Below are 14465 nucleotides of genomic sequence, written 5' to 3'. Positions count from 1 at the left end.
GGCAAAAACTGTGAGGGGAATGAATGAATGCACCCTGAAATCCAAGGGAGTAAGCAAAGCTGTAATATAACTTGCTATTCTTTTGATAGCTATTAGATACTTCCTGCATTTCTATAGAATCTATAGCAGCCAAAGTTTTTTTCTAGAAGTGTAACTTTTTTCCTCTTCAGTTTCTGCAAAGTATAAACCACCAGTTTCCAAACAGTTTAAGTAAATGGAAACAGATCTGATTTTCAGGAAGACAAAAATTCCTTAAGGTATGAAAAGTAACACATTTACTTAGAAGCTGAAGGAGAGTGAAAGACTAGAATTTTAATATTATTTGTTTTTAAATATCGTAATTGTTGACATTTCTTTTAGGACATAGAAGCAATATTTATAGAATATCCTATTTTACTCTGAGAGTTATGAATCAGTTGGAAGAAAGGTTTTTTTTTTCCTTTTCCTTTTTGTTTTTATTTTTGTTTTTGTTTTCCACTTTTCATTGTACTGAATAAAACTCATAAAACTCACAAAACCTGACCTCTCCATTGACTCGACTAGATCAAAGACAGTCTGCTTCAAGGGCAGTTAAAGTCCTGGATATGTCCTTTGAAGGCTGAATTATTGCAAATGATGTCATTGTGGAAAAGGGGCAATTAACTTGGATGATCAGTGGGTAGTGACTATTGCCATTGCTGTATAGTTTGGATTTACAAGCAGCAAGGTTCAAACACTTCACACCCTTCATTGCAGAAATGAACTGTGTAGAGGACTCAGTTGTCTAAAACCCAGTACAAGCCTACATTTTTCTATCTGTCAAAAGATTTCAGAAGTAATTCATTGTTACAGCTCCCTGGAGTGAGAGTCTGCTTGTCCATCTGATTTTCCTGACTGAGTGCTTTAAACATTCTCTGAGGAGAAAACTGTTCTAGTCTTGTTTCCAAAGCATAATAGTGAAGAGGGGAAGTGTGAAACCATTTGGTGTACTTCTTCCCTGCTGTCATATTTTATCACTACTCTGGTGTTTTGTTCATGAGTAGCTCTTGATTGCAGACTTCATAGTCAATATTATTTCTAGGTCTGGCTGGTGCCTCTATTTCTAGATTTCAGAAATCAGACGTGCAATAATTTTAATTATTAATATTTCAAATAAAGTGAAACAAAAGACTCTTAGGAGTGTAAGTCAAATACCAAACTGGATTGCAGAGTGAGACCAGGATTTTCCTGTTGCAATTTTTGTGGAAAAGAAAAGAAGGTGACAAACTTTTTGGCAGTGTCTGTTTTTGGAGTACAAGGGGAAATGGCTTAAAGTTAGAAGAGTGAAGATTTAGATTGGATGTAACAAAGAAGGGTTTTTAAATTTTGGTTTTTTTTTTGTTTTTGTTGGTTTTGTTTTCATGTTAAGAGTAGCGAAACACTGGCACAGGTTGCCCAGAGTTGTGGTGGCTGCACCGTGGAGACATTCAAGGTCAGGCTGGACTGGGTTCTGAAAGACCTGATCGAGCTCTAGATGTCCCTGTTCATTGCAGGGCACTTGGACTAGATACCTTTAAAGGCCTCCTCCAACTCAAATTTTTATATGGTTCTGTGATTCTGGGACTGACAGAAAGGTTGAACTCCTACTGCCATACCAATGAATCTGCCTCTGATGTTGTGTGCCAGTGATATTCTACAGTAGGAGACATTGCTTTCAGAGCAGCCCTCACATTTCTGCTAGCCTCAGTAGGGGAAAAATTTAAAGTAAGCTATCCTCATCAGCTGATGAAGCTTAATTTTGTGAAATACAGAGAGAAGTCATGTTGCTCAGTTGGGACATTTTTGCAATTTTTTCCCTACTCTGCTTAAAATGACCTTCATATCTGTTTTCTTTTTGTTCAGGTTATATTGGATATTGCCTATGGGAAATCAGCTTGCCCAATGCAAAATGCAGTCAAACTGATTATTGTAAAAAACTACCAAATGTTAGATACTCGGTGCTGTGATTAATAGGAGCTTATAGTCACTTTCCTCTATGCTATTATTACAGAATTCTTCCTGACTGATTTGCATTTTGATGATGTACCTCTGCTGTGTGTTAAGTGATGTACCAACACACATTATTAGAGTGCATCTTTCAGGAGCAATGGTCCACCAGAGCTATATAAAACAATTGAATGTGTATTAGCTGAATAAAGCCAGATGGCATCATCTCATTCTGTGTCAAATTTTCTGAATGAATTAACTTCCTATTTGTACCTGGTCCATCACAGAAAAGTGAATAAAAACAACATTTTAAAAATTATTATTATTATTTTCCTACTACCTTGTCTTTTGCTTTTCTTTTAAACGTTTCCATGTCCATCAGCCAAGGAAACTGGGTAACTGTGTGAGCCTGCGGTTGTTGTTACTCCTATTGTTACCCCAAACAACCCCCAAATGTAAGTATGTATTTTGCCTGAAAATTAGGGAAATGACAAAGGTAATAGGGAAACTAGAGATGAAATATACCAAGAACCCTCTAGCTGAGACAATCATCCTTGTCTTTGTATAAAGGTGACATTCTTCTTGTCAGTAAATTACCACCTTAATCCTTAGCAACAGGCTTGCTTTAATCAATTCTAGAGGATTTCCACCAGGGCACAACAAACATGTTGATTCAAGACTTGCTAATAAAATTACTCGTTAATTCAACATTAATTAAATTGTAATGTGAATAATAATTTCTCTTCTGTAAATATCATTTCATTTTGTGATGTAAATGGAGAAGAAGAACAGCTGAGGATAAAAACTGGTGCTCTAACGAATCTTAGGAAGAGAGAATGGCTTTTTGGCAGTTCTATCTGTCAGGAGGGTAACAAACTGTAACATTATGCTCTGTAACCTTATTAAGCAGAATGCTGTGAAGAAAAAACAGCACTGTTCTTTTTAAAAAAAAAACAGCGTGAAAGAAATTTTTAAAAGAACTGTATTTTACTATCAGAGAAAAGGTTGCTAAACACATCACTGAAAGTCTAAAAATAATTGTGAATAAAATATCAATAATCAATTTTCTTTTTGTTCCAGTAGGAAGGATTTTGTGTACTTCAATGCTGTCAGGCTCTGTCTGTGAAAAAATTAAATGAATAAAGAAAAACTACATTGATTTAGGTAGCAGAATATAAACTTAGGAAAGAAAGGTGGAAAGTGACTTTCATTATCAGAAAATTAAAAGAATAACTGGATTTGGGAGTACATTTTTGCTTTTACCATATTGCTATTGGGCCAAGATAGTCACCTGGAATGAGGGAAAGCCAAATTCAACATATATTTATCTAAAAATTGATCTCATTTATCTCATCAAATGTCTGAACTGACATTTCATTTTCTGGGCTTCTCTGAGGCGGCTCAGAGAAGTTGTGGATATCTCATCTCTGGAGAGGGACCAGCCAGCTTGTGGCTCTGGGCAACCTGATCTATGTCTGATTTAGTGGTTGCCACCCTGCCCACCAAGGGTTGGAAATAGGTAATTTTAAGATCTCTTCCCATTCAAGCCTCTCAATGATTCTGTGATATTTTTCCCTATAGAACAATGGAACTAGTGAACTTTCATTTACTAATGCAGTACTGGTTTGTCGAAATTATGTGGAGGTCTAAAATTTTGGGTCCTAATAATACTCAGTCCACAGACAGATATTTTACTGATCAGTTTGGCAGATTGGCTAAAAATAAATGCTGGATACAAAATTTTAAGTAGTAGTTGAAAATGTACCATCACAGTGTATCATTTGCACTGCATTAAGTTAAAGTATTCATATATAAAAGTGACCCTATCAGCTTAATAAAGTATTCAGACTTAGTACAATAAAATATTCATGTTGTCTTCCCTGTCTTCTAGATCTCTTTCTCTTTCTTTTATAAACTCCCAAATTTATTAATTTAATCTGTGTAAACAGTTACCAGTGCTAGATAAACCTTCAGTGGTGCCTAGGTATGTTATTGTCAGTCCATTAACAGCAAGAGTGGGAAACGGCATCTTCCTCTGAGCTGTTGTTTTGTGCTTTATATCTGAGAGATTTGCCTTATTATGAAGGAGGTTGCAATTTTTTAATGATTTCTGAACTCCTCAATGTTCAACACAGCTTGACTTCTCCTTCCCTATGGACTGTAATTCTAGTACATGCCTTGAAGATATAAAATTTAACCTCTTCTCTTTATAGTTATCAAAGAACTTTGCTACAGAAATGTTACCCATTATTTTTTGTTCTAAAACAAGAAACTTAAAGGGAGAAATTAAAAAAACGAGTGGCAGAATGACTCAACAAAGATACCAGACTAAGCATCCAGACTGTAGAATTCTTTGGTCTAAGAAGCCTTAGATCACGTTACCTTTTTTTTTCTAAAAATAAAGGATTTGAACTTTATTTCAAGACAAACCATCAATGATGGTTAAAGGGCACTGGAAGAAAAGAAAAAAAACACTGAAGAATAGTAAAGCCATGACTGACTACAGAAAAGGAAGGGAAAGACCTTTTTTCTCCCAGCTGCAAGCTACTTGCTGGCTGTGACTTTCAATAACACTTACTCATGACCCTGTCAGCTTTTAACTTTCACTTTTTTATTTTTAAAAGAACAGATAAATAACAGATATTACTCAGCTCTTGATTTGGCTTTTTCAATAAGAAGTTAGAGTTAAACTCTGCTGCTGCTATAAGTGCAATTGAAAACCATCAGCTTAAGTAATAAAATAAATCAGGTGGGAGCAGAAGAGGAAACTTTATTTTTTATTAACCTTTTATTAACATTAATACTCTGCAGTAGGAGATTCACACAGTGTATGTAGAGAAACATGTTTAAGAATAAAGAACTTTTGTTTACACAGGAAAAGGTTAGAACTTACTTAAGAACTTGAAGTGTCTCCCAGGATTTGTCTTCAAATAAAATTTCTAGTCAAGCCTATATGAGTTTCCTTGATAAAAGTCTGGAACAAATCCAGAAGGAGACGTGTAAGACCATACCTGTCTTTCTAGAAGTCTCTACTTTTCTGTTGCCTGATGCTGTGACTTCCTGACCTCCACAGATTCTGTAGATTTTTGCTTTACATTGCCCCCAGATTCAGCCATCAGATTTTCTTTACATACATGCACAGTATTACATCTGTTTGGATAGTAAGCGTACAATCCTGGAAGGAACCCTTCCCTCAGTTTACAGCTTTCATATAAGGGATCTGTGGAATCTGTGTCCTGTCACAGTTATCAGATACATTGATGACTTTTATGCTTAATGTAAAATGCAGGAAATTTTCTAGGAATAGCCAAGGCTAAAAATGTTATGTGGTCTTTAAATAGTAGGCTATAAAATCAGATGGTAATTACTGTCTTCATATAAACCAGTGACTTCTGGACACTTCATAATTTTTGTTTTGTTTTCCGCGGAGTCAACAGTGGCAGCACTTATTTGTTAACTGCAGTACACCATAGAGTTTCAAGCTCTTTTTACAGTCACAGAGAAAGAGTAAAGAAAAAGTTGGTCTTCTCAGGCAGGAAAAGGACTTGAATCTGAACTATCTTACCTCAGGGATGTAAAAGTACTTGTCTTCCCTTTGTGCCCGCTCCCTTTTATAATAGTGTTTTTCAAAAGAATGTGAGGAATCTTCTCATTAAGAGTGAAATTTGGATTTGAAAGAAGGTGTACTGCATAGAAACATGATCAATAATAAATGGATCAACTGAGGCAATGGTACTGTGAGCACTATGGACATATTCCTGCTATTTCATGACTGTGAGATAGCAAGAAACTAAAGCGTGTCTTGTGTCTATCCTGGCTCCTGGTTTCAAGGGAGAGGAGCCAAATGTGTGTTAGAAATGAGAAAAACATTGCTCGTACTGATAATTTTAAAAATTAGAATGACAAAATGTCCTCTGTAAAGCATGCTGCTCTTTAGAACAGAAGGTACATAGAACATAAAGTTAATTCATTAACCTCACTTTCCTTGTTCATCAGTTAGATTTTGGCATCTGTACAGTTCAATGACTACATTTTAGGGGCATTTCTCTTCAATGTTTTTATAAATGATCTGGATGCAGGACTTGAATGTATACTAAGGAAGATTTGCTGACATCCTTAAAGCTGGAGAGGCCTTGAAGAGAGACTTTGACAAAAGATGGCTGGGCAATCACCAACTGTATAAAGATTAGCAAAAGCAAGTGCTGGATTCTGCATTTGGGACTAGCAGACCCTGGATATACGTACATATTGTGGAATGAGAGACTGAAGAGCAGCCTCGTAGAAAAGGATCTGGAGGTTTTGGTTGATAGCAAGTTGAACCTCTGCTACCAGTGTGTCTTAGCATCCAAAAAACCAACAGCGTCCTGAGGTACACCATGCCCAACACTGCCAGCTGGGTGAGGAAAGAGGTACTCTGCACTGGTGAGGCCTCACCTCAAGCACAGTGTGTTGGTTTGGGCACCACAATATAAAGACATAAAGTTATTAAAGAGTACCCAAAAGAAGGCAACCAAGCTGTTAGTTTTAACAAAAAAGAGACTTTATTAGCTGAAGGCAGGACTAGAGCAAGAGAATGGCAAATTTTGTCAATTTAACTGGTGTGTTTTATTTATAATTAGGCACAGCTGACATGGTTTAGATTACATATGCTTTTTGTAGCAACTGTGAGCCTCAAGTAAATTGGAGTAATCTGGGGGAAGGCTATTTCTATACACACTGAGAAAGGCTTCTTATTTTTAGAGTAGTTCATGTGAAATGGGCTCTACCACCAAAGTTTTCTAATCTCAGATCTGCTTAAGCTAGTTGATTAGTTGTCTCTGTATTGATTAGAGCAAATATATGCAAATTTTATACTGTGTATATATTACTATAGCTGCTGTATTTATAAACTGAATTGCTCTAGCTTCAGAAGGGCAAGGTAAGTTACTTTAGTAATTTTGTTTGGATATGTCATATTTATGTTCTTAATTATGGAGTTTTCTTGATGAAGGGTTATCTTGCATTTTTCACAGTTTTTCCTAGGTAAAGTAAGGTAGGTTACACTAGAGCAAAGCTGAAAACAACAAAAAAAAGTAATTGTATGAAAGCCAAACACATCTAGTTTTAGCTGCCTGTGCACTTTTGATATCACTAGAAAGTCAATAGCTATTTAAGTATTCCTCTCCCTGTTGTAACAATGCCATGTGTTAATCTTTTGCTGAAACCACATTTCCTGTTAGTAACTATATAATATTAACTGCATAGCAAGAGGAGTAGAAGAATCTCAGAATGATCTGATTCAGAAGACTATTAACTGCTGAAATCTGTGCTAGTATCTTAGTACCCCTAATTTAATAGCTCTAGTTTTACTTATTGGAAATTAAATTATGTATCAGAAAAAAATGCCCATCTAGAGCCAGTCAGTTCAGATGGATTATAGGTTTGATGATTGTGGTATTGACTTTTACTAATTACCTAACGGAGAAGAAAAATTATGTGGTAACTATGAACGATGCAGAACCTGAATGGTGTCCCTGCCAACCTGAGTGTAGTTGTGTCGGTGCACTCTGGCTGGGTTGAGTCTATGCATCTACTTCTTACAAAAACACAGAAAAATTATCCAATCTTTTCTTCTGGCAACTGTTTAATATTAGGATATCCATTAGGTTGTCCTGCTATTTGGGAATAAATGTCCCTAATGTATTTCGTATCATACATAGACAGGAAGTCTGTTAAATGGCATGTAAGCTCAATTTGCCATAACTGTCTTGAAAAATGAAGAGTCTCCAATTAGGTGACACAACATTCAGACAGCCTGACATGCTGGTGGGCGTTTTTCAGACAACCTGCATGCTGATGGTTGCTTTTCTATATTGTTGCTTCCTTAAAGCAAAACAAAACCTTTCATTTACCTGATGCTGGCTGCTCAGTAAGTCAAACAGAAAAAGATCAAGGGTTAAAGAGAAGACAGGCTATACTTAAGAGCAGACAGACTGAAGATCAGTGTGGTAAGAAAGATCAGGAAAATTTTGTGACAGCTATTTAGGAAACATGAACCTGGAGAATGAAAGAGGTTTTTTAGGAACAAACTTCCTCAGTTGTCTCTACTTCTGTGGAATTAAACCAGATTGTAATTATGATTCCTGGCCCTATATCTTTATCCAAAGATTTGTGATAAATTGCTTTATGACAATAAAAACGTGTTATTTATATGTCTGCATATCACTGCACATATAGTCAATGACATGAATTTGTAAGATAATTTTGTTTAAGAAGAATTAAAAAGCAATTTATTCATAATGTTCATCCTGTCTAAACATACGTTAAAGACACATGATTTGCAGATATACTATATAAATTGTTATATATTCATTCATATTCAGTATTGCTGCACATACTATTACTTATTTATTCATTAACACTTTTCAACTATAATTTTAGAAATTTCTGATGTTCCAAAGATAGCTAATATCCATTGCTTAAGCATTCAGTGTTGTTTGTTTGTTTGTTTTTCCACAATAACTCTGTATTTTGCTTTATTATTATTATTTTTTTTATCTTGGTGTGATGAAATAACCATGAGATGCACATATACCCATGGAAACTGGACAGGGAAGAAGTGCTCTTACATAGGCCAGGGTCCAGATTCAGATTCACAGGTATTAGCTGAAAGCTTGTAAACATTTCTTACTGTTTCTTGGCCATAAATGGTGGGAAATTTCTCGAGATTAGTGTTTCTGATGGGGTGACTGATTGTTTGGTCTGAAATCCTGTTAGAGTAATTCTTCTCACATGATTGCTGTCATCTTCAGTATAGAGAAGGAAAACACATATCCGTTCCTGTCATAGTCATGGGGATACATCAGCTCAACAACCCCTTGCTGGCATTTGGAACAGTTGGATGGGAGATTCAATTTTCCCATCTCTAATTTAGGCTACATGAAATCAATTGAAATTGTACTTTATCTCCAGAAACAAGAAAATTGGTATGCCGTATATACCATACATTTTCCTTTTTCATCTTTTTTTTTATTGCAGGTTATATGCAAAATATGAAAAGGAACATTAGCTTAAATATGTTAAATTATAGATGCCAGAAGCATAAAGACAGTAATGTGCTTCCTACTCTTTCAGTGAATGTTCTTTAAATTAGACAGCATTCTTCTTTCTAAGTGAAAGGTGGCTGCCTAGATGCAAAATATGATTTCCATATTGGAGACTGTACAACTGGGAACTGAAAGGGCAGCAAGATTAATGAGATTTAGAGATTGTTTATACTACCTAACTACTCTAACTCACATTCCATAATAAAAAGAAAGGGGTGTTGAAAGACCAAAGCTAGTTTTTTTCTGTCTGGTGTGTCCTGAGGTTGGTATAGCACTTCAGCGGGGAACAAAAACCAAATGTTACTAAAGAAATTCAGAGGATGTGACGAAGTCTTTGTTTTTACATTCAATATACATTTTATAGAGGTGTTTTTTGTTTGGTTGGTTGGTTTTTTTTTTTTTTTTTTTTTTTTTTTTTTTTTTACTTTTTCTTACAAATTTTAAATTCCCATTTACTGGAAGTAAATTAGAGATATGACTTCTCTTTTACAGTCTATGACAGCATAAAAACTGTTTCAGTTTTATAGTTCCACATCCCCAAGGAGCCTTGAGGCTGAGCATTTATACTGCTTAACAGCAGGGTTTTTAGATAACATGGCAACACAGTATCTCTATGATCACAATGACTTTTCCTTAAGGAAAGATAATGGAAGTCTTGACTGATGTAGTTGCCTTGCTACAACATATTTGTTATTTAATAAGGTTACTAATGTTAGAGTTTAAACCTGAATGGGAGGTTTTAAAATTACTTGAGCTATTATTTATGTTTGCATATATTATTAGTATGCCTTATATAATAGTATGTATGTGTACATGCATAAATACTTTCAAAAGTAGAAAAAGAATCAACTGATTAGCAAAACTTCACTTAAGAATTATTTTATAATGTACACTGAAAATCTCTATTTCTCTTCCTTCAAGAAGCTGTTCTGTTAAGAGCAAGTATAAGGAAGCTTTGACTCCTGATTAAATATTTATGTGGGTCTGGCTGTTAGGTCATGTTCTATAATAGCTTTATAACTTGGCTATTAAGTTGCAATTCAGCAATCAAACATTTTTTTGTAATACACCTATTGGTATTCGTGGCAGAAAATCATAAATGCTTAATGAATTAGATCTATTGTATAGGATTATGACACAGTCAAGAGAGCTGAGGGGGGTTAGTGAATAGATACTTGGCTTTTAACATATGATTCAAGTCCTAACTTAATCAGTAATTGTAATAAACACTGTAGTTTCTGCACAGATTGTTAATAGTGAATAACTACATTATTGAAACATCTAAGTCTTTGCATGAGAGACAGAAAAGTGAGAGTTACCCTACTGAAGCTTATGCTTTTTTTAATGTTTTTTTTTGTTTGTTTGTTTCCAATATATTTTTCATTTAGGATTGAGACAGCTCATCAACATTTTTCCTTCAGTGAATTCATGTTGTCATAAACTAAAAATAACAGTGACTCAGTGACTATTCTTTTCGTTAGAGATAATCATATGGCATCAGTTCCAAGGTAAAAGCATTTTTCTTCTAATCTGTAAAAGGTTCAGAAACAATACATTTTGTGCACACATTAGCTCTTAAAGGTGCATTAGTATCTTTTGAGAACATAGTATCCTTAATTCCCTTCTGAGTGAATATAAGCTGCAGGATTTAGGTACTCCAGAATGGTTTCCTCTGTATCTTGCAAGGATCAGCTTCCCAAATAATCATTTTTATAACACTGAGCTGAGTAAAACACTGGTAAGAAATCATGCACATTCCTGGCATTCACTCTTTCGGTGCCATGGCAGACTGATTAGCAGCAGACTGCTTTAAGTGAGCCATCAATCAGTGTGACTGTTTCTCAGTCTAACGTTCAGTTTATTACTGAGCTAAGGAGGTATGTGGTGTAATGACAGATGTATTATCTTGTATATGTAAGATCAGTATATGTAAGATCAGTAAATACATTTGACAGGGAAGGCCTTGTGGAAGCCATTGAACCAGGAGTTCTTAGAAGAGCTATTGTTGAGCTTTATAGGCATACCTGTATTTGCAGAAATCAGTTCTTTCTAAAAATACTTGATCCACAATTCTACTGCATAGGTATATTCAGAGTCACATTTAATTCATGAAAAAATCACTTCTTACTACTCCTTTTCTATTATCCACAAGCCAGACTGGGGGATTGTATCCTGTCTCATGCTTCAGCAGAAGTAAGATCTTATCTTTTATCTGTGAAGCCAAGACAGTGGAGTCCAAAACAATTTTGTTCTCAGATCCAAGACTGGAAGCAGGATAAGAGAGGGAAAAAATGCTTGACCTGCTTGACTTTTATCATCATATGGAGTATAAGACCTTTTATTTACTATTGCATATTTGTGTTTGCTAGGGCCTGACAATATTATGAAGCTGATGATAAGAATTTTGTTGATGTAAATAGCTTTTAGAAAATAGACTGAGAAAATATGGGAAACAAAGATTGATATTACAGGATTTCTTTACAAAATAAGTTCTAAAATATAGTATAATATTTCTTCATCTGTAGAGTGTCTGAGAAACATAATGATTACATTAGATGTCTTTTACTAATAATGGAAAATAGACTGTTCATGTACTTGTTCTTGTTTCAGCCAAGACAGTGTTGATAACATATGAATGTATGGCTGTTGCTGAGTGATGGGAGTACACCCAGGGTTTGGCTGTGTCACTCAGTGAAAGAGCAGGTATGAGGCAGAGCAGGAACATGTGGCCTGAATTAGGCAAGAGGTTATTCCATACCGTGTGACATCACCCAGAAGGCTATACATTTGTGGAGGGTGGACACCCCAGGTGTGGCGGATTGGCTGGGTGTTGGTTGGTGAGAGGGTGTGTTGCAATGTGTTTTTTAGCAGGCAGTTAGCAGGACTTTGGTCAGTGTGTCGTAGCTGCACTGAGAATCTATTTCTTGTTTTTGTCTTTTTTGTTGTTGTTGTTGCAAGAAATCACATCTATTATAAGTGTAAAAGAAGGTATTCTTTCATTAGTTGAACTAACAGTCCTACCTTCTTTCATGCTGGAAATGTGAGAAATACATTTTATAAACTAATATACACACAAGTAATGCTAACAGAATCACAGAATTTCAGGGGCTGGAAGGGAACTCAAGAGATTTTATCAGGGGACTCAACAATAGTTACCCTACAGTAGATCGCACAGGTAGGTGTCCACACAGGTCTTGAATATTTCCACAGAAGGAGACTTCACAGTCTCTCTGGGCAGTGCTTTGTCACCCTTACCATAAAGAATTTATTCCTCGTGTTGTTACGGAGCTTCCTATGTACATGCTTTAGGCCATTACTCCTTATCCTATGGCTACACACCACTGAGAAGCACCTATCCTCCATTGCCTCTCACCTCCCTTTAGATATTTATAAACATTTATCAGGTCCCCCCTCAATCTTCTTTTCCCAGGCTGAACAGACCTAGACTCAGCCTTTCCTCATATGAGAGGTGCTCCAGGCCCTTTATCGTCTTAGAAAGCAATAGAAAGCATTCCCAGCAGAACTACCACTGGCAGGGCAGGAAGCTTTTTCTTCAGCACTTGCTGCTGCTGCATCTGTGTCTATTTCATTTGAGGTCCTTCCCTAGAAATGGTAAGTAAGTCCTTGGCCACAGGTTTGTATAGGATTGGCCCTACTGAGGTCAAAGCTCCTAATTTTTTTTTTTTTTTTTTTTTTTTTACTGACAGGACTGGACCGTGTCCAAGTGCAAATTCTCAAGGGGGTACTTATAAGAAGAGCCCAAAATCAAGAAATAGGTCAGGTCTGTTTTTCTTACAGAGGGCTAAAGCATGTGCAGGGAAGTGCTATGGAACATTTATGAACAAAACTGAGAAAGATGAGCAAGATAAATACGTGGTTTTGGGGTGAAAAGAGCCAAGTGAGAATAAGAATTTTTACAAGAAGAGAGAAAATATGTTAAGACTGATGTGTAAAAAAAACCCCTTCATGAAAATCCTCATAATCATTGCTATTGTAGAGACTTATCTTTGTTGAATAATTTTTTTTTTTTATGTTTGTAAACTTATGTCCATTCCTCCCACTTGATAGTGGTCTCCTCTTTCACCTTCTTCTAAAGTTATCGGTGAAGAGGGCAGAAAGAGAAATTTGAGAAATAAACACCTTCCATTTGGGAAAAGGAATGTTCTGTAGTGCTAACGCAGAGGAAGGAAAGAATTCTTAAGTTGAGAAAAGAAGAAATTTTAGAACACATGGTTCCCTGGAAGAGGTCACATACTTCTACTTTAGTAAAACTTTCTTTCACCAGCCTTCACCAAATTTCTAGTAAAAAAAATTGCTCTATAGCTTCTCAAGTGTCTCAGTAAAAACAAGCCAAAGCAAACAAACACACACTCCTTGAAAGTCTGAAGCTCTCTCATGCTTAAAACCTTTCATTGTTTCTTCAACGTAATTTGAAAAATCAATTTCCTGTATTGCAAAAAGTGATAGACATTACTCATAAAAAGTTTATTTTAGAAATTTTGCTAATTAAGATGTTTATTTAGCACACATTTAATATTGTATTTGTTGTTTTGTTCCTTGGACTTGCATTTTGCATATAAGGGATTATTTATAAACAGAAAAAAAAATTACACTAAATAAACTGAATAGTAGAATACTTATTTTTTTAATCACTGAACCTCCAAACTTTGAAGGTAGACTTTTATTGGAAATTATTTCATATTTCACATAGAGAGGGATAAGAAAATAGAAAGGACATTTTTTTTGTAATGTTTTGGCTAGTTCTGGTGTCCAGACTTCAAAAGGCTTTTGCAAAATTGAAAAGGTAAAAAACATTTAGAAGAAATGTTTGACTTCTATAAAGCTGCCAAACTTTAAAAGCTTGTGAAGCCCTTAACTCTTTTCCTGAAAGCACTTGATGGAAAATAATGATATGAAGTTTTTTTTTTTTTCTGAGCTAATTTAGTTGAGTTCCCAACTACAGGTTCATTTAGTTATGGTTTAAATTGGAATTCACATTTTCTCCTCTCAGAGTTACCTGACTTGTTTCAAAGGCTGATTAGTATTTACTCTATGCACAAAGAAATATTTTGCTTTTTCCACATTGTTGCTTTACTGTCTTATTATTGCAGATTATTCAAGCCCAATACTAAAAAGGGAATTAATTAATATTAAGGAAATGTGTTTCTATGTAACTCATCACAATAATGTATGAGTGCTTGACTATATTTATTTAATTTTACAATCCTGTAAAACAGAAGTGGATGGTACATTTTTAAGACAAATGAATCTTCAAAGTAGTTTGAGTTGTCCAGTGTCCTGATGCTTTTAGGATGTTTTCTTTGGTATGAGCTTACTGTCTTTGGCTGCATTTGGAAATACTGAGCATTAATGCATTTGAGCCTCATATTCTCAGAAAGCCAGGACTATACCATTAGTAACCACATGTGGAATAAC

The 14465-nt window shown here is 35.4% G+C and overlaps 1 long non-coding RNA gene across 2 annotated transcripts; it reads left to right on the top strand.

Annotated features, from left to right (window-relative positions):
• The first annotated feature begins 6649 nt into the window (after window positions 1-6649).
• LOC149918274 (uncharacterized) lies at window positions 6650-13520 on the top strand. 2 transcript variants are annotated; one of them, XR_016466502.1, is made up of 3 exons: window positions 6650-6862; window positions 12460-12641; window positions 12737-13520. It is a non-coding gene; the product is annotated as an uncharacterized LOC149918274 (long non-coding RNA). The 2 variants fall into 2 exon arrangements; XR_016466501.1 differs by lacking the exon at window positions 6650-6862 and adding an exon at window positions 11627-11732.
• The last annotated feature ends 945 nt before the right edge of the window (window positions 13521-14465 follow it).

Source organism: Phasianus colchicus, chromosome 4, assembly GCF_987193195.1.
Source record: "Phasianus colchicus chromosome 4, bPhaCol1.hap1.1, whole genome shotgun sequence".
Lineage (NCBI taxonomy): Eukaryota > Metazoa > Chordata > Aves > Galliformes > Phasianidae > Phasianus > Phasianus colchicus.
Note: the sequence above shows the minus strand (reverse complement) of the source record. Positions and strands in the feature narration are given on the sequence as shown.